The sequence below is a fragment of the Phyllobates terribilis genome, unplaced genomic scaffold (genome assembly GCF_046119375.1).
Source record: "Phyllobates terribilis strain yellow unplaced genomic scaffold, ASM4611937v1 Scaffold_2__4_contigs__length_985480577, whole genome shotgun sequence".
Lineage (NCBI taxonomy): Eukaryota > Metazoa > Chordata > Amphibia > Anura > Dendrobatidae > Phyllobates > Phyllobates terribilis.
In genome coordinates, this window is record NW_027362762.1 from 467,716,447 (window position 1) to 467,735,186 (window position 18,740).

Here is an 18,740-nt window from a genome sequence, read left to right on the forward strand (position 1 = left end):
CTATTGTTGGTGCGTTGACGGACATTATGTAATGTTTTTACTATATTTTTTTATCATTCCACTCTTTGTTTTCAAACCCATCATATGTCCATATCGGTACATCATTTTAACGTCATTTTAGCGTGGTCGTGTTTGACCTATGTAAGATTTAGCCTCTATTTTGTACACTTGCTGACAGGTGTGTATAGTCCACCTCTACCACCTGCTACTCTTTCTTCTGCTTGTGCAGATTTATGTTTCACAATATTCATTATACATAGTGTTGGAGCACGGGTATATTTATCATTATCATAAAGAAAAATCTTTACAAAAAGGACTTGGAAAGAAATGATAGGTGGGTACCCATCCTAATTGTGAGCTGGACAGTCTCATTTAAATGTCTGCAATGTTGACATTTTTCTTTTGTCTATTAAAAAAAAAACCTTCACAAGAAAGGCAAAAAAGTTGTTTTTTATCACTGGCCGATTTCAGTATTTTTTTTCATTAGAAAATATAGGGCTATGGCGCATTAAACTGTCTTCTTGGTTTCTATTCCTTCAAGAATGAATAAAAATGTGTATAATTTAATTCACAGGAATTTGGAAGAGGTGCCCTACTTGAATATATCACTGCCTGATCAATTCACACTGCGTCTGCAGCTACTGACAACTCTACTATTGCTCTCTCCTCCTATCAATGGAATCTATGTATTATTCTATGTATTATTCACGGACTATTATTGCACAGTTTTCTATCTTGACAGCACTACAGTAGTTGTCCATTCTGTTATGAGGCCTTTTTCTCCCTATTTCTTATACTGTCATAGTTTGAGGTCCTCTCTCTAGGTCAGTGGTGGCGAACCTTATGGCTCACATGCCAGAGGGGGCAAACAGAGCCCACCCAGTGGGCACACGCACCATCTCCTCAGCACTGCCGCAGCCACTCTCCTCAGCCTGTGTGCCATCCCCCTCATCACTAGCGCCGCAGCCACTCTCCTCTGCATGCGCTCCCTCCCATCAAGCCACATGCCCTCCCATCAGTCTGCGCGCTTGATGCTGAGAAAGGTGAGGGTGGCAGCGCTAGTCATTAGGGGATTTCGTGCAGGCTGAGGAGAGTGGTGGCGGCGGCAGTGCTAAGATGATGGTATGTGTGCCCACAGATAGGACTGTGATATATGCAGGGCCGGCCTTTGGGGCGTGCCAGCTGTGCAACTGCACAGGGCGCCTCAAACTTGAGAGTGAAGGGGGGCGCTGCGCTGGCTCCCTCCCCGTCGGTATTTTTCTTATGGAAGAGCAGAGAGGGAGCGCCCAGCGTTTCTTCTGTGCTCAGGCGCCGGCGCCCCCTCTCTGCTCTGAAATGTCCGGCCGGGACCCGGGCGCGCTGCACTCTCTCCTCCTCACACACAGGGGCGGAACTACCGCCCGTGCAGCCGGTTCATTGAACGGGGGCCCCGAGGGAGAGGGGGCCCCTTCAGCCTCCAGCAGGGCCGCCATCAGGGCATGACTGCCCTGACTCCAGTATGGGGCCCGGCCGGTAGGGGCCCCCTTGGGGGCCCCCCTCTTGTGTGTCTCTCTCCTCATGGGGCCCCCGGCCCCATGCTAAGCGCCGGGGCCGGAACATCTCTGTCATGATTTCTCTGACTTCCGGTCATGTGACGGCACCGTCACATGACCGGAAGTCAGGAGAACCTGGTGTCATCGATTTGGACGAGGATTCTGCAGGGATCGCATGGGGGTAAGTATAACAAGTTTTTTTTTTTTTTTAAATACAATTTACTAGGAGTGGGGGGAATGGGAGGTGCACATGTGGGGGAGGGGAATGAGAGAGGTGCACATGTGGGGGAGGGGGATGAGAGAGGTGCACATGTGGGGGAGGGGGATGAGAGGTGTGCACATGTGGGGGAGGGGGATGAGAGAGGTGCACATGTGGGGGAGGGGGATGAGAGAGGTGCACATGTGGGGGAGGGGGATGAGAGATGTGCACATGGGGGGGATGAGAGAGGTGCACATGTGGGGGAGGGGGATGAGAGAGGTGCACATGTGGGGGAGGGGGATGAGAGAGGTGCACATGTGGGGGAGTGGGATGAGAGAGGTGCACATGTGGGGGAGGGGGATGAGAGAGGGGCACATGTGGGGGAGGGGGATGAGAGATGTGCACATGGGGGGGTGAGAGCTGCACATGGGGGAATTGGGAGAAAATGAGCTGCACATGGGGGAATTGGGAGTAGGGGGATAATGAGCTGCACATAATGAATGTGGGGTGGGGGACAGTAAATGATGATGGGGTGGGGAGAGCAGGACATGATATAATGAATTGGGGCAGGGGGTGCATGTAAATAATGAATGCGGGGAGCAGGAAGTATAGAGTAGGGGGCGTTGCGGATGCAGGAGTGTAACTGGTAACAAATTGGCGGAAAGAGTAGAGGTTCTAATTAAATTATATATTAAGTGCCTATTTACAGTTAATGGGGGCACCGTGGTGGATTACAATTTATATTTGGAATGGTGGGTTGTATAATAACTAACCATATATTGATGGTGGATACACGTCTGTATTCAGCTGCGTAATGTAGAAGTTGGGGAATGTGCTCTAGATAACTGTGTTATTTTATGCAGAGACGAGTCCTGGCTGGAAGACGTAATGGCGGTCTGTGCTGGATGAAGGAGAAAAGCGTAGCTGAAGGACTTCACCTAGAGACGTCACCAGTGAGTCAGTGTATTACATGTACACTTACACTATATACTATGTACCGGGCTCCTGTGTATAATGTCACTGGTGATCACTGTATTACCTGTACACTGACACTATATACAGAGCTCCTGTGTATAATGTCACTGATGATCACTGTATTACCTGTACACTGACACTATATACAGAGCTCCTGTGTATAATGTCACTGGTGATCACTAGATTACCTGGACACTTACATTATACATACCATGTATAGAGCTCCCGTGCATAATGACACTTATGGTAATATTAGTAATGTGGTGGTAATATTAGTAATGTGGTGGTAATATGTGGTCTGGTCATGGTGTGGCAGTTTTTCCCCCTTCTGTGTGGTATTATTCGGTCACTATGTTGTGGTAATATGTGGTCTGGTCATGGTGTGGCAGTATTCCCTGTATGTGGTATTATTGGTCATTTTTAAAAAAAAATGTATATGACACATTCCCTTAAAGAAAACTAAATAAAAATATATCTAAAAAGAGTATTGGATATTTTAAGAAAATTTTAATAGGTTAGAGTAGGGCCCTGCCAGAAGAGTCTACCTTATCGTGGTGGCGGCTTTAAAACTTTTCAACTTTTGTTGCTTGTTATTACTTGATCATTTGATTAATAAAAAATGCACTTGTTGTTTTCACCTACATGAGTTTAATTTTTTTTCTTTGGGGGGGGGCGCCAAGAGGGATTTCGCACAGGGCGCCATATACCCTAAGGCCGGCCCTGGATATATGAAGAGACCAGATCAGCGTAGAAACGTGCAGAGGTGAGTAGTTTTTTTTAAATGTGGGGTCATTATACTGTATGGATCACTATGTGGGGCTATTATACTGTATGGAGCATCATGTGGGGACATTTACTGTATGGAGCACTATGTGGGGCCATTATACTGTATGGAGCATCATGTGGGGACATTTACTGTATGGAGCACTATGTGGGGCCATTATACAGTATGGAGCATCACGTGGGGCCATTTACTGAATGGAGCACTATGTAGGCCTATTATACTGTATGGAGCACTATGTAGGGCTATTATACGGTATGGAGCACTATGTGGGACCATTATACAGTATGGAGCACTATGTGGGGCCATTATACAGTATGTAGCATCATTTGGTGCCATTATAACGTATGTAGCAGTATGTGTGGCCATTATACAGTATGGAGTATCATGTGGGGGCCATTATACATTATGGCGCATCATGCGCGGCCATTATACTGTATGGATCACTATGTGGGCCCATTATACTGTATTGAGCACTATGTGGGCCATTATACTGTATGCAGGACTATATGGAGCTATTATTCTGTATGGGGGACTATGTGGGGCCCATTTTTCTGGATGGAGCACTATGTGGGGCCCATTCTGTATGGATCCCTATGTGGGGACATTATACAGTATGAAGGACTATGTGGGACCCATTATTCTGTATGGAGCACTATGTGGGACCCATTATTCTGTATGGAGCACTATATGGGGCCCATTCTGTATGGAGCACTATGTGGGGTCATTATACTGTATGGAGGACTATGTGGGGTCCATTTTACTCTATGGAGGGTTGTGTGGAGATCACTGTTGGTGAATCAGACTGTGATGGGGATCACCATTCTTTGTTGGGGGGATTGAGGAAGAGGGGTACAGTAGGGTCATCAGTCATCATACTGTGCGTGTGGAGGAATTCACTCTGAGGGAATCATGCTGTGTTTGGGGGCATATTTTATCTGTTTTGTTCAAGTTGTTTTATCCTTTGTTATTAAATATTTAAATTAGGCCATTGGGCCATATGCTTTTTACTGCTATTACATAACATATTATATTATTCCACTATAATTCCAAAACTAAATTATTTTATTTGAGAAGGAAAAACTTTGATTGTAGACATTTTTTAACAAATATTAAGGTTGACCCACGACTTTGTCCAAGCTTTTAACTGAAATATCACATGGTCATAAGTATTCAGACCCTTTGCTCAGACACTCATATTTAATTCACATGCTGTCCATTTCCTTGTGATCCTCCTTGAGATGGTTCTACTCCTTAATTGGAGTCCAGCTGTGTTTAATTAAACTGATAGGACTTGATTTGGAAAGGCACACACCTGTCTATATAAAACCTCACAGCTCACAGTGCATGTCAGACCAAATGAGAATCATGAGCTCAAAGGAACTGCCCAAGGAGCTCAGAGACAGAATTTTGGCAAGGCACAGATCTGGCCAAGGTTACAATCTGTCATTGTGCGATATTCTTCTTTTCAAAGCTCAGTGACAGTGCGCTCCCTCGCTGACTCTAATGAGAAGTGACGAGCCAACAAGAGAATGCTCCTTCGCCGGCTCTTATGAAAAGTGTTGAGCCGGCAAGAGAGCGCACTGTCAGTGCACATAGTAAAGGAGAGAACGTGAAACAGACAATGATGAATCAGGGCTAAAATTTCCCATTGCAGGAGAATAACAGCAGATAGAAAAATCAATTGCAAACTTGGTCAATTTCATTCCGTCTAACTAATTAAAACAATTTTAGAACTTGAGAAACCTCCTTTAAGTGTGCTTGAATTCTGATTACCGAAAATTCACCCTTTGTTTTAATTAGAGATGCAACTAGCCAGCCATACTTAAATTGCCCCATAACGGCAACACTAAGTCGTAGTCAGAAAAAGCCATACTAACCATGTGGCATCCTGTATCCCACCACACTTCCCAGTAACTCGTGGGGTATCTAGTGATTGACACTTTATAACCATGCCTTCCTATCTTTGAATTATGGAATATTAATGTGCCTTAATATATTTGTATGCACACTGCACTTTTAATGGGTTTTATGGAGTATTTTTATGCGTTGTTATACTTGTGTGTGATATTGTGTATAATAAAGATTAAAATTAATTTGGTTTAATTGATTTATTATTCTAATTGGTGGTAATAGTAAAAATCCATTTTGATTGCAGACTACAGTTCGCATTTTGCATTGCTAACATCTTTTCCAGGCTGCTCTTGTCTCGTTATTTCTCCTGGCTGCTGGAGAGCCAGTTACCACCCTCTGGTGAATGTCAGACTGTGCTCCTTTACTGCTGAGCTTCCCGCCTTAGCTCCCAGATACACCTCCTATGACCACCAATGTAAAATGGAACCCTAATCAGGGAGATGAAACTATCATATTTTATGTAAAAATAAAACTTAAAGATTTATTTAAGATATATTGAGGATTTTAACCATGTACCTTTTTCTTTAACTATTGTATGAGTCATTTAGGGATTAGGAAGTTATGAAAATATCATCCTAATTATAGGGCATATAAAGTTTTCATGATCCTCATTGACTGCATGTTAATGAATTTTGAAATAAATTTCAATGAATGGTTTCAGTCATGGAGAGGACGTGACAAAATATTCCCCTTTTACTGATGGTCTATAATTACAAGAGGCAACATACGTATGAGAACGTCAGTGGATTCAGCCTTATCCCATCTACATTTACCTACAGACAGGTAAAGATTTCATTTCACAAAGATTGGTTAAAATGTGGTTTCTGAACCAATAGAATAATCAGAGCAATTTCTGGGGGACCCTTTCCATAACCACTTTCTACATTGCCAATTCCTTATAACCTTGGGCTGCAATTTAAAAATTAATTATGTAAGATTATTGAATTTTCAACCTTGATGGCAACTGAATCAAATAATAAGAATATATTCTTCTCCCTGAGAGGAATACTAAGCTGTCTGTAAATGTTAAGTCAGATAAAATTGGTTACATTAAAAGACCCTTTCCAAATCTGAGATGTAGGTAAATTGTATGGATAAAGTAAATCAGAGTTACTATTGTAATTATACTTCAGTGAAAATGGACAGGCTTCAATTTCAGACTGACCGGTATATTTGCAAAACGTGAACCCAGAAACCTCAAAGAAAAAAAAGAAGAAAAAAACGAAGTTGTTCCATAGTATTTTCATTCTTTAGATGTCTTTCCTAAAACTGTAAGATTATGCAGCTATTGATCCCATACTTTTCTACGCTGAGAGTTTTTTAATTGCAGTCAAGATCTTTTTTATAAAATCATATGATTAAAAGGGTTGTCAAAGCAAAATGAAAGGTTTCCCACCCACTTGGATCTGTAAAAAATATACCAAATGATTCTCACCTACTGTAATACACATGGATACAGAGCAGGCCTCTGCTATATGCTCGTTAAAGAAGTTCTCTGGAAAATAAGGAAAATTAAGGCTGCGTGCCCACTATGCGTTTTTCAAGCATTTTTGCCACGGAATTTCCGCAGCGAAAACGCTTAAAAAAACGCTTGGTAATACGTGCCCCATGGTCCCCAATGATAATCCGCATGTGCTGTGCACATGCTGCGGAAATTTCCGCTGCGGATTATCATTGCGGAAAAATCCGCAGCATGTCCATTAATTTTGCGGACACGCAGCGTAATTGCCACCATTGACTTGCATTGAAGCGCTTGATATCCGCATGACTACATGTGCACACGCGGATATGAAGCGATTCAATGTGCGGATGGTACCCAGGCCTGGAGAAGAGGAGACTCTCATCCAGACCCGGGTTCCATGGTACCTGTAAAAAAAAAGAATTTAAAATAAAAAATAATTATACTCACCTTCCGATGTCCCCCAGCCTCCTTAGTGATGCGTGCGGTGTGTTGGGCGGCTCGCGGTGGTGTGAGGACCTGACATGACGTCATTGAGTCATGTGACAGGTCACACGGCCGCTGACGTCGGCGGTCGCGTGACCTGTCACATGACTCAATGACGTCATTGCAGGTCCTCCACACCACCGCGAGACACCAGGGAGACCGGACACATCGGAGAAGGAGACCGGGGGCAATCGGAAGGTAAGTATAATCTTTAATTTTTATTTTTCACCATTCTTATTCTTTTTTTTTAACTATTACTTGGTCACACTATATAAATCCATGCCGGTTGCATGGATTTATATTGTGTGACCAAGTTGTCAAGCACTTTTCCAAGTGATGCTAAAATCGCTTGGAAAAAAACCCGCATGCAGAAATGCATGCAAAAACGCTTGACAAACGCTTCTACCTGGCAGGAAAAACGCATGTAAAATCCGCATGCTTTTTTCCTGCCAGGGAGAAGCGGAAAAAATATGCAGCATTTCTGCATCGTGGGCACATAGCCTAATAAATGAAAAAACACATTATTATAGGTAATTATTATATTATTATAGGTAAATTGATAAATAATTGTAACTATTTGTTTTTGCTACTTTTGTCTATGGAGCAATTATAAGGTGTTTTTCTTAAATGGCCGCCATCAGGTTGTGTGTGAAGAAAAAGCTCTCCTGCCTATGAAAAGAGACAGGAGGAAATTTATGTACACTGATAAGCAAAAGGGTAACAATGTTTTGAACTTCTGACTTTCAAGCTCCATATCTCACCATCCACTGCTGCTTCCAACGTGAGACTACCATCATTTTATAGACAACCATCTTGGCTATCTCATACATAAATTTGACTTGCAACTATTTATCATATAATTAGTTATGCAGATTCTTGTCATGTCACTGCATTGTTACTGCTTTGCTCCTGGTGGTGAAAAAATATTTTTCTTCCTCTATACTGCAAATTACAACCTGTTCTCACACTCCCTAATAGCTCAGTGCGTTATTGGGTTGATTCCCAAGCAAAAGGTCTCTGGATCAAATCGAAGAGCAGTCATGCTTATCAGTGTATATCAAAGTCGAGAAAACTTATCAGCTGAGGCACAGCTAGGACAAAAAATATGAAGAATGAGGAGATTGGAGGACTCCAGATGAAAGCTATGGAAGTTGTTGTTTTCTAATAGAGTGTATATGAGCAGTAGTACTGTACTTACACTCTGTTATAAACCACATCTCCCACTTGTGTCTCATCTTCTCCCATCCATATTTCACACTCCTCACAACTTTTCACCTAGCAGTCTGTGCTTTAGGTAAGATGTTATCTCAGCTTTGATGTAACATGTTCTCAGAAACATAACCCCTTGAATCCCAGTCAAACCAGATCTCACACATTGCACTGATGAGTGTCAGTATCCCTAAACACAGTGCCTGCAAATTGAGATTCTGGTTCTGGCTTTTATGCTAAGTCATGTGACAAGGCTCATTAGAGGGTCGATATTGAATTTTTGGATTGCTACTTCCTATAGTTGGCACTAGAGTTCTAGTCCTCTTCCTCTCTGAAGGGACAATTTGGTTCTGTCTCTTCTCATAGCTAACTGCCAGAGAAGAAAGGAGAGCTTTCTCTACTCCTAAAACCCATCCAGCTATGTGTATAGGATGGGTTTTAAGTTCAGTAATGTAACAATGTGACGGCAGCGATTTTGAGAAACTTAGACCTAGTAATTAAGTAATGAAAATTATTTATTAATTTATTTATAATGTTTCTTTTTATTTATTAATTTTCTTTCCTTCCTGGAGAAACCCTTTAACAGTGCCAGACACAGGTCCTATTACATCCCAGCCACAAATCTGTGGCTGTCATTACCTACCCAACTAAAGTATCTAACCTCAATCTTTCTCCCTGTATCTTTCTCTTCTCTCAAACATACAGTATAGCCATAACCCAATTACTAAAAAAAAAAATCCCTTGCCCAGGACTGCCCTGCTAACTAAAAACATGACTGTAATCTAAACTCTTTGAATCTTGGAAAACTTTCATCTGACCCGTTATCTTTCAGGTAAATCTCTTCTTGACCCTTTCCAATCTGGTTTCCACTTTTTACATTCTACAAAAACTGCCCTTACTAAAGTCTCTAATGATCTACTAACAGCTACAGTAAATCTAATGGTATCTCATTTCTTCTGATTCTCGAGGACTGCTCTGTAGCATTTGACATCTTAGATCACCAGTTCCTGCTAATTATACCTCGGGAAAACTGCCCTCTCCTGGTTCTCCTCCTGCCTCTCCGACCGCTCCTTCACTGTCTTTGCCAGCTTTTCTTCCTCATTTTTTCATCTAACTGTTGAGGTTCCTCAGGGTTCAGTTCTAGGCCCCCTCCACTTCTCTCTATAGGACAAACCATCAGCAGATTTGATTTTCAGTATCATCTATATGCTGATGACACGCAATAATACTGTACATATCTTCCACTGACATCAACCCCACCTTTAATACAAAATACCAGCGATTGTCTGTTCGCTCTCATTAACATTATGTCCGCTCTCTATCTGAAACTGAATCTCTCCAAAACTGAACTCCCTGTGTTTCCTCCCTTGTCATTTAAGCACTTCCTGACATGGTCAATTTCCATTTTTGCGTGGTCGTTTTTTCCAGAGCCATATCTTTTATATTTTTCTGTCATAGATGTATTAGGACTAGCAATGAGCGAGCACTAAATTGCTCGGGTACTCATTGCTTGGGTAGAGCAAATTGGAATACTCGGGTGCTCGACCCGAGCAACGAGCCCAATGTAAGTCTATGAGAAACTCGAGCATTTTTCAGGCTGCTCCCCACGGCGGTCTGCAGAAGGCCTAAAAATTGCTCAAATCGATGGGAACAGTGCTCAAATGACATGGGAACAGCATGGGGAAGACCCCTGGAAGCATTTCTGACTCCCAGGTCACTGCTGTCAACAACGTTGTCAGAGTATTACGCCACTTTTACGGACTCACAATAAAACATACAAAAACAAAACCAAAATGGATTTTCCTGGGAAATATATTAAGGAACATCCTTTCCAGGGTAATGACTGGTATATAAGGCAAAATAAATAACCAAAACCAAAAATACTCCTCCACACCTTGGTCTATGTTCACACGTAGCGTTTTTGATGCGTTTTTTCACTTTTGCATTGCTGTCAACCGTGACAAATGCATTCAATGTGGTGTGTGACACATCAGCAGACACATGCATACAGTGCAGAAAAGACATGGGAACAGCATGGGGAAGACCTCTGGAAGCATTTTTGACTCCCGGGTCACTGCCTAAAAGTGTGCCCATCATAAGTGATCCTTGGCGCATGCGAAGATGCCTCCCGCCATGCACCTGTCGTTGCAGACTTGCAATAATCACCATCCACGTCCTTGTCCCAGTGCAGCGTTTAGTTGTCCCTACCCCATTCCTTGGAATGCAAGCGCAAGTATGCAGCCAGCCACCCACTCACAGGCTGCAATACTATACTGCCAATTTTTTGACACCTACTTGCACTTGAAATGTGGCCTTTTAGGCTTGTGGAGGCGGAAGCTTTTCATAACCTCATGCCGGCGGCGGCCGGGTGTCCATACTCGGTCCCCAGCGGCCACTGTTTCTCCCGGTGTCGTCTCCGCCTTCCACAAGCACGGGTCCCACAACATTACCCGTGCCCTCCCCAGTGCACTTACTGGGAAGGACCGCTAACCACAAACATGTGGACAGGTTTATGTGGCCAGGGACGGTATGGAGCCAGTCCACAGCTTTTTTTGCTGAGAGTTGTATTTAGCTCGGTGAAAGGACTGGCCTAGAGGGAAACCGTATCTACCCTGGGTGTCATTTCTCTCAGGAAGTACTCTAATACAGCTTGTTGCAGAAGCAATGGCAGCCCGTCCAACATCAACTCACACTTGTCGGTGGTGCTTTGACACACAAACATCTTTCTTTGCACATTTAATTTCATGAATACAGAGTTGGACAATGGCCTGATCTGCAATGCGGTTTAAGAAATAACATGCATAAGCACGTCCGATCCACATTAAAAAAGCAGCCATAGAGTGTCCGGGAACCTTCCCCCAAACTTTTCTTAGCCAGGGCTGCTTATTGGCAGGGTTGGACGGGCCCACCAGAGAACCAACATTACCCGTGCCCTCCCCAGTGCACTTACTGGGAAGGACCGCCTACCCACAAAAACGTGGACAGGTGAATGTGGCCAGGGACGGTACAGAGCCAGTCCACAGCTTTTTTTGAGGAGAGTTGTATTTAGCTTGGTGAAAGGACTGGCAAAGAGGGAAACAGTATCTACTCTGGGTGTCATTTCTCCGTCACCAGGTTCCGCCCATTGTCACACACGACCATGGCTGGCTATATATTCAGCAGTGAGAGCCACAGATCAGGCTGCTGTGTTACAGCTTTCAACAACTCTGCAGCACTGGGCGGTTTGTCAATTAAGCATTAAGCAGATTATCTTCAGCACAGCCTGTTGCCGCTTGGCCAAAGCAGTGCTGCAGTGCTGTCAGCTTGTGACTGATGTGGTCATTTTGGAGATGGAGAAGGAGGTGCAGGAGCTGAACAATGTGATTACATTGAGGATAAATTGGTGACGCTGTTTTTTATACTAAAAAAAAGATCCTATTATTTTGTTCTTTTTATGTTATTTTTTAAGACAAATGCTTTCACCGGGAAATGTCATTTTAACATTTTACAATCTTATCTGGCAATGTGGTGTGTGACACATCATGAGACACATCCTGTTTTATTTAGGATGGAGGGACTCTGAAAGTCAGGAAGCCTATTTTATAGGGCCATCAGACGGCCCTTACTATTCTTAAAAGGCCAGCAGTCGGCCCTCGCTATTGTTAGAGAGTCATCAGCCGGCTATGCTTTGTTGTTCCCATTATTAACAAATGGGTCTCCTATACTGTTATTGCGTATCCAGTGACTGCAAGGGATGCCAAAAATTTGGACGCAACCCAATACCCCTTTGAAGAGACGTAGAGGAGGGTCTCAGTAAAAAAAATGTTCCCATTATAAAGAAGTGGGTCTCCTATAGTGGTAATGCCCATGCTGTGATTGCAAGGGCTGCCAAAATTTGGGAAAAACCCCACTAAGAATTTAAAGACACATAGAGCAGGGCCACAGTAGCGACAAATTCCCATTAAAAAGGAGAGAGACAGCTATACAGTTATAGGGTATGCAGTGAGTCCAAAGGCTGACCAATTTTAGGAAAAACCCCACTAACAATTTAAAGACACATAGAGCAGGGCCACAGTAACGACAAATTCCCATTAAAAAGCAGAGAGTCTGCTATACAGTTATAGGGTATGCAGTGAGTCCGACGGCTGACCAATTTTAGGAAAAACCCACTAAGAATTTAAAGACACACAGAGCAGGGCCACAGTAACAAGTACGACATGTGCCCATTAGAAAGGAGAGGGTCTGCTATACAGTTATAGGGTATGCAGTGAGTCCAACGGTTGACCAATTTTAGGAAAAACCCCACTAAGAATTTAAAGACACATAGAGCAGTTCCTCAGTAACGACAAATTCCCATTAGAAAGGAGAGAGTCTGCTATACAGTTAAAGGGTATACAGTGAGTCCAACGGCTGACCAATTTTAGGAAAAACCCCACTAAGAATTTAAAGACACATAGAGCAGGGCCACAGTAACAACAAATTCCCATTAGAAAGGAGAGAATCTGCTATACAGTTATAGGGTATGCAGTAAGTCCAACGGTTGACTAATTTTAGGAAAAGCCCCACTAAGAATTTAAAGACACATAGAGCAGGGCCACAGTAACAACAAATTCCCATTAGAAAGGAGAGAGTCTGCTATACAGTTATAGGGTATGCAGTAAGTCCAACGGCTGACTAATTTTAGGAAAAACCCCACTAAGAATTTAAAGACATATAGAGCAGGGCCACAGTAACAACAAATTCCCATTAGAAAGGAGAGAGTCTGCTATACAGTTATAGGGTATGCAGTGAGTCCAACAGCTGACCAATTTTAGGAAAAACCCCACTAAGAATTTAAAGACACATAGAGCAGGGCCACAGTAATGACAAATTCCCATAAGAAAGGAGAGAGTCTGCTATACAGTTATAGGGTATGCAGTGAGTCCAAAGGCTGACCAATTTTAGGAAAAACCCCACTAAGAATTTAAAGACACATAGAGCAGGGCCACAGTAATGACAAATTCCCATATGAAAGGATAGAGTCTGCTATACAGTTATAGGGTATGCAGTGAGTCTGAAGGCTGACCAATTTTAGGAAAAACCCCACTAAGAAATTAAAGACACATAGAGCAGGGCCACAGTAACAACAAATTCCCATTAGAAAGGAGAGAGTATCCCATAGTGTTGGCCTATGCAGTGAATACAAGGGCTGCCAAAAATTTGGAGGCACTTCAATGCCCCTTGGAAGAGACGTGGAGGAGGGCCTCATAAAAAAATGTCCCCATTAGAAAGGAGCGGGCCTCCTATACTTGTAATGCCCATGCACTAAGTGTTTGGGCTGACAAACATTTACCCCTGGGGGGTATACATGAACATACTGTAAAAAAATGTTTTTATGGGCATCATAAACACCCTTTAAAAAAATTATGTGGGTGTTGCATCACGGACCACGGTCACCCTGGTGATATGATGGTGGAAGATGAGGAGATGGAGGAGGACAAGAGCAAATAGCCAAAATCAGGAAGCGTATACCCATGTCTGGGTGTGAAAAGGTGCATGGGAATACACCTCCCAAGAAAAGACACTGAATTTGAGTTTATGTTACGCTGCTATCATTCGGTGGTGTTGAGAAGTCTGGCCCAATCCAGCCCTTGTTCATTTTTATAAGAGTCAGCCTGTCAGCATTTTCAGTTGACAGGCGGATGCTCTTATCAGTTATAATTCCTCCAGCGGCACTAAAAACCCGCTCTGATAAAACGCTGGTGGAAGGGCAGGCCAGCACCTCCAAGGCATAGAGAGCCAGTTCATTCCACGTATTCAGCTTGGATACCAAATAATTATAAGGCACAGAGGAATCACGGAGAACGTTGGTATGGTCAGCAAGGTACTCCCTCAGTATCTTCCAAAACTTTGCACTCCTTGTGAGAGTACCCCGCTCCTCAGGGCCTGTGCGATGGGAGGGTCTGAGAAAACTCTCCCAGAACTTTGACAGTGTTCTCCTGCCTCTGCTGGATTGGAGTTGTGTCTCTCTCGCCTGTACTCCTTGGTTGTCCAACGAATTGTGCCCTCTGCCGCCAGCGTTTTCAGATGGGAATTTTTTTAATAGTCCCGCAACAAGGGCCTTCTGGTACAGCCCCATTTTTGTAAACCTGTCCGCCTCAAGAATAAGAGATATAAAGTTCTTCTTGTAGCGTGGGTCTAGAAGTGTCACCAACCAGTAATGACTGTCACCCAAAATTTTGAGAACGCGAGGGTCATGGGAAAGGCAGCGCAACATAAACTCAGCCATGCATGCCAGACTACTAACAGGCAAGACTTCAGTGTCCTCACCAAGAGGATGACTGACCATGCTCTCCTCCTCCTCCTCCTCTCTGTCTTCTGGCCATCCACGCTGAACAGACGGTATGACAGCTGTAGTGGTAGTACAGTCTATAGTGCATGAAACTAGCTCCTGTCCTTCCTCCTCCTCCTCTTCCTCATTGTCACCCAATCCATGTTGGGATGAGATGAGACTTGGCTGTGTGTAATCACCCTATATGGTGATCTCATTGTGCTCCGCTTGCAATGCATCCTCTTTGATTGTGAGCAGAGAGCGTTTCAGAAGACAGAGAAGTGGGATTGTGACGTTAATTATGGCGTCATCGCCGCTCACCATCTTGGTGGAGTCCTCAAAGTTTTGGAGGATGGTACATATGTCTGACATCCATGTCCATTCCTAAGGTCTTATGTGTGGAGTCTGAACTGAATACCGACGGCCTTGTTGATACTGGTACTCAACAACTGCCCTCTTCTGCTCACAAATCCTTCCAACATCTGCAGTGTACAGTTCCAACGCGTGGGGACATCACACACCAGTCTGTGAGCCGGAAGCTGCAAATGCTGCTGAAACACAGCAAGGGCGGCGGAAGCTGTAGCTGACATTCTAAAATGGGCACACAGGTGGCGTACTTTATCAAGCATATTTGAGAAACCGCTGAACCACGAGGTTAAGCACATGGGCCAGGCATGGTAAGTGTGTGAGCTTGCCTCACCTCAGAGCCGCCACCAGGTTTCGGCCATTATCACACATGACCATGCCTGGCTGTGGGTTCAGCTGTGTGAGCCACAGATCTGCCTGCTCTTTCAGAGCAGTCCACAACTCTTCAGCTTTGTGTGGTTTGTCACCTAAACATATTAGCTTCAGCAGTGCTGCAGTGCTTCCAGCTTGTGACTGATGAGGTCATTTCAGAGATGGAGGCTGAAGAGGAGGAGGAGGCTGAGGTGCAGGAGCTGTAGACCGTGGGGGCAACCCTGATTGACCTAGGGCCCGCAATCCTTGGCGTCGGGAGGATGTGTTCCGTCCCAAGGTCTGACTGGGTCCCGTTTCCCACTATGTTAACCCAGTGTGCCGTCAGTGAGATGTACCATCCCTGCCCACAAGCACTTGTTCACGTGTCCGTAGTTAGGTGGACTTTCCCGGTAACTGCATTGTTGAGGGCACGGCTAATGTTTTGGGACACGTGCTTGTGTAATGCGGGGATGGCACACCGGGAGAAATAGTGGTGGCTGGGGACCGAGTACCGAGGGATGGCCTCCGCCATCAGGTTGCAGAATGCTTCCATCTCCACGAGCCTAAAAGGCAACATTTCGGGTGCAAGCAGTCGTGAAATGTGAAAATTTTGTAGTGTGGCCTGTGGGCCGACGGCTGCATATTTGCGCTTGCGTTCCAAGGACTGGGGTATGGACAACTGAACGCTGCGCTGGGACAAGGACATGGACGTGCTTCCTGATGCTGCTACTTGAGAGTGCGCAACCACAGATGCAGGGCAGGAGGCATCTTCGCATGCACCATGGACAGGGGATTGGCTTGCATGCACAATAGGGGAAGAGTCTTTAAAAAACAACCAGACTCGGGAAGACCTAAAGTTGTACTGGCAACTTCCTTCGTGTTGATGTTACGGGGAACGGTTGCCTGCCTTCTGTCTGCGGCCACCACACTGCTTCTTCCTGCCTGTTGGGGTGCTCTGCCTCCCTCCCCCTGTGTGCTGCGGTCCTCGCTCTGCATGTCCTCCTGCCAGGTTGGGTCAGTTACTATATCATCCACCACCTCGTCTTCCACTTTAGCACCCTGGTCCTTCTCCTGACTTTCTGGCAATTGTGTCTCATCATCATCCACCTCTTGTGACACTTTCCCACCGTCGCCTTCATGTGACTGTGGCTGCTCAAATATTTGGGCATCGCTACACGCGATCTCCTCTTGCCCTGCTTCAAGTGGACCGGGCGAGAGGCCCGAATCTATAAATGGAAAAGTGAACAGCTCTTCAGAGTATCCAAGTGTGGGATCAGTTGTCTCTGGGCACTCGGCATGGTGGGAGGAAGAAGGATCAGGGTGAGGAATATGCGGTCCAGACTCACGGCTACTGAGACTTGACCGTGTGGAAGACAGGGTGGTGGTGGTGGTGGTGGCTAAGTGACTGGAAGCATTATCCCCTATCCAACAACCTTTTGACACTGCTCGGGGTTCAATAGTGGTGTGCTGCGGTCCCCTAAAAATTGAGACAGGAAGGTCAGGCGAGAAAATGTGGGTTTTTGGTGTGGCACAATTTCAGCTTGCCCACGGCCTTGTCCTCGGCCTCTGCAAGCACCATTACCATCACGTCCAGTTCCCCGTCCCTTGCCACGTGCCTTGCCCATTTTAAATGGAGGACAGTATCTTCCATGCTCACTACAAATGACTGATCTTGGAGCGAACTTACAGTACAGACCAAAAGTTTGGACACACCTTCTCATTTAAAGATTTTTCTGTATTTTCTTGAGTATGAAAATTGTACATTCACACTGAAGGCATCAAAACTATGAATTAACACATGTGGAATTATATACTTAACAAAAAAGTGTGAAACAACTGAAAATATGTATTATATTCTAGGTTCTTCAAAGTAGCCACCTTTTGCTTTGATGACTGCTTTGCACACTCTTGGCATTCTCTTGATGAGCTTCAAGAGGTAGTCACCGGAAATGGTCTTCCAACAATCTTGAAGGAGTTCCCAGAGATGCTTAGTACTTGTTGGCCCTTTTGCCTTCACTCTGTGGTCCAGCTCACCCCACACCATCTCGATTGGGTTCAGGTCTGGTGACTGTGGAGGCTAGGTCATCTGGCGTAGCACCCCATCACTCTCCTCCTTGGTCAAATAGCCCTAACACAGCCTGGAGGTGTGTTTGGGGTCATTGTCCTGTTGAAAAATAAATGATGGTCCAACTAAACGCAAACCGCTGGTTCAGTATGCCTTCAATTTTGAATAAATCCCCAACAGTGTCACCAGCAAAGCACCCCCACACCATCACACCTCCTCTTTCATGCTTCACGGTTGGAACCATGTATGTAGAGTCCATCCGTTCACCTTTTCTGCGTCGCACAAAGACACGGTGGTTGGAACTAAAGATCTCAAATTTGGACTCATCAAACCAAAGCACAGATTTCCTCTGGTATAATGTCCATTCCTTGTGTTCTTTAGCCCAAACAATTCTCTTCTGCTTGTTGCCTGTCCTTAGCAGTGGTTTCCTAGCAGCTATTTTACCATGAAGGCCGGCTGCACAAAGTCTCCTCTTAACAGTTGTTGTAGAGATGTGTCTGCTGCTAGAACTCTGTGTGGCATTGACCTGATCTCTAATCTGAGTTGCTGTTAACCTGCGATTTCTGAGGCTGGTGACTCAGATAAGCTTATCCTCAGAAGCAGAGGTGACTCTTGGTCTTCCTTTCCTGGGGCGGTCCTCATGTGAGCCAGTTTCTTTGTAGCTCTTGATGGTTTTTGCAACTGCACTTGGGGACACTTTCAAAGTTTTCCCAATTTTTTGGACTGACTGACCTTCATTTCTTAAAGTAATGATGGGCACTCATTTTTCTTTACTTAGCTGCCTTTTTCTTGCCATAATACAAATTCTAACTAGTGTTGAGCCACCCCCGTAGTGTTCGAGTTCGGTTCGGTTCGTCGAACACCCGTGTGTTCGCCGAACTGTTCGTCGAACTGTTCGTCGAACACCTTCGAACACCGTTAAAACCAATGGCAGGCAAACAAAAACACATAGAAACACATAGAAAACACCTTCAAAGGTGTCCAAAAGCTGACAAACTGCTCAGAAGACACAACTAACACATGGAAAAGTGACAAGTACATATAGTCATGCGAAAAGAAAAGAGGTGGAGGAGTAAAAGGAGGGGGAGACACAGATATAGGCATGTCATGCCCT

At 44.5% G+C, this 18,740-nt stretch overlaps 1 long non-coding RNA gene across 1 annotated transcript in view; it reads left to right on the forward strand.

Moving 5' to 3' along the window:
• Nucleotides 1–997: 997 nt before the first annotated feature.
• Nucleotides 998–18,740, forward strand: part of LOC141217012 (uncharacterized) — a 63,792-nt gene continuing 46,049 nt past the window's right edge. Inside the window, exons 1-3 of the long non-coding RNA XR_012285895.1 lie at nucleotides 998–1,122; nucleotides 2,595–2,684; nucleotides 3,387–3,469. This is a non-coding gene — a long non-coding RNA (uncharacterized lncRNA). The remainder of the gene's footprint in view (nucleotides 1,123–2,594; nucleotides 2,685–3,386; nucleotides 3,470–18,740) is intronic.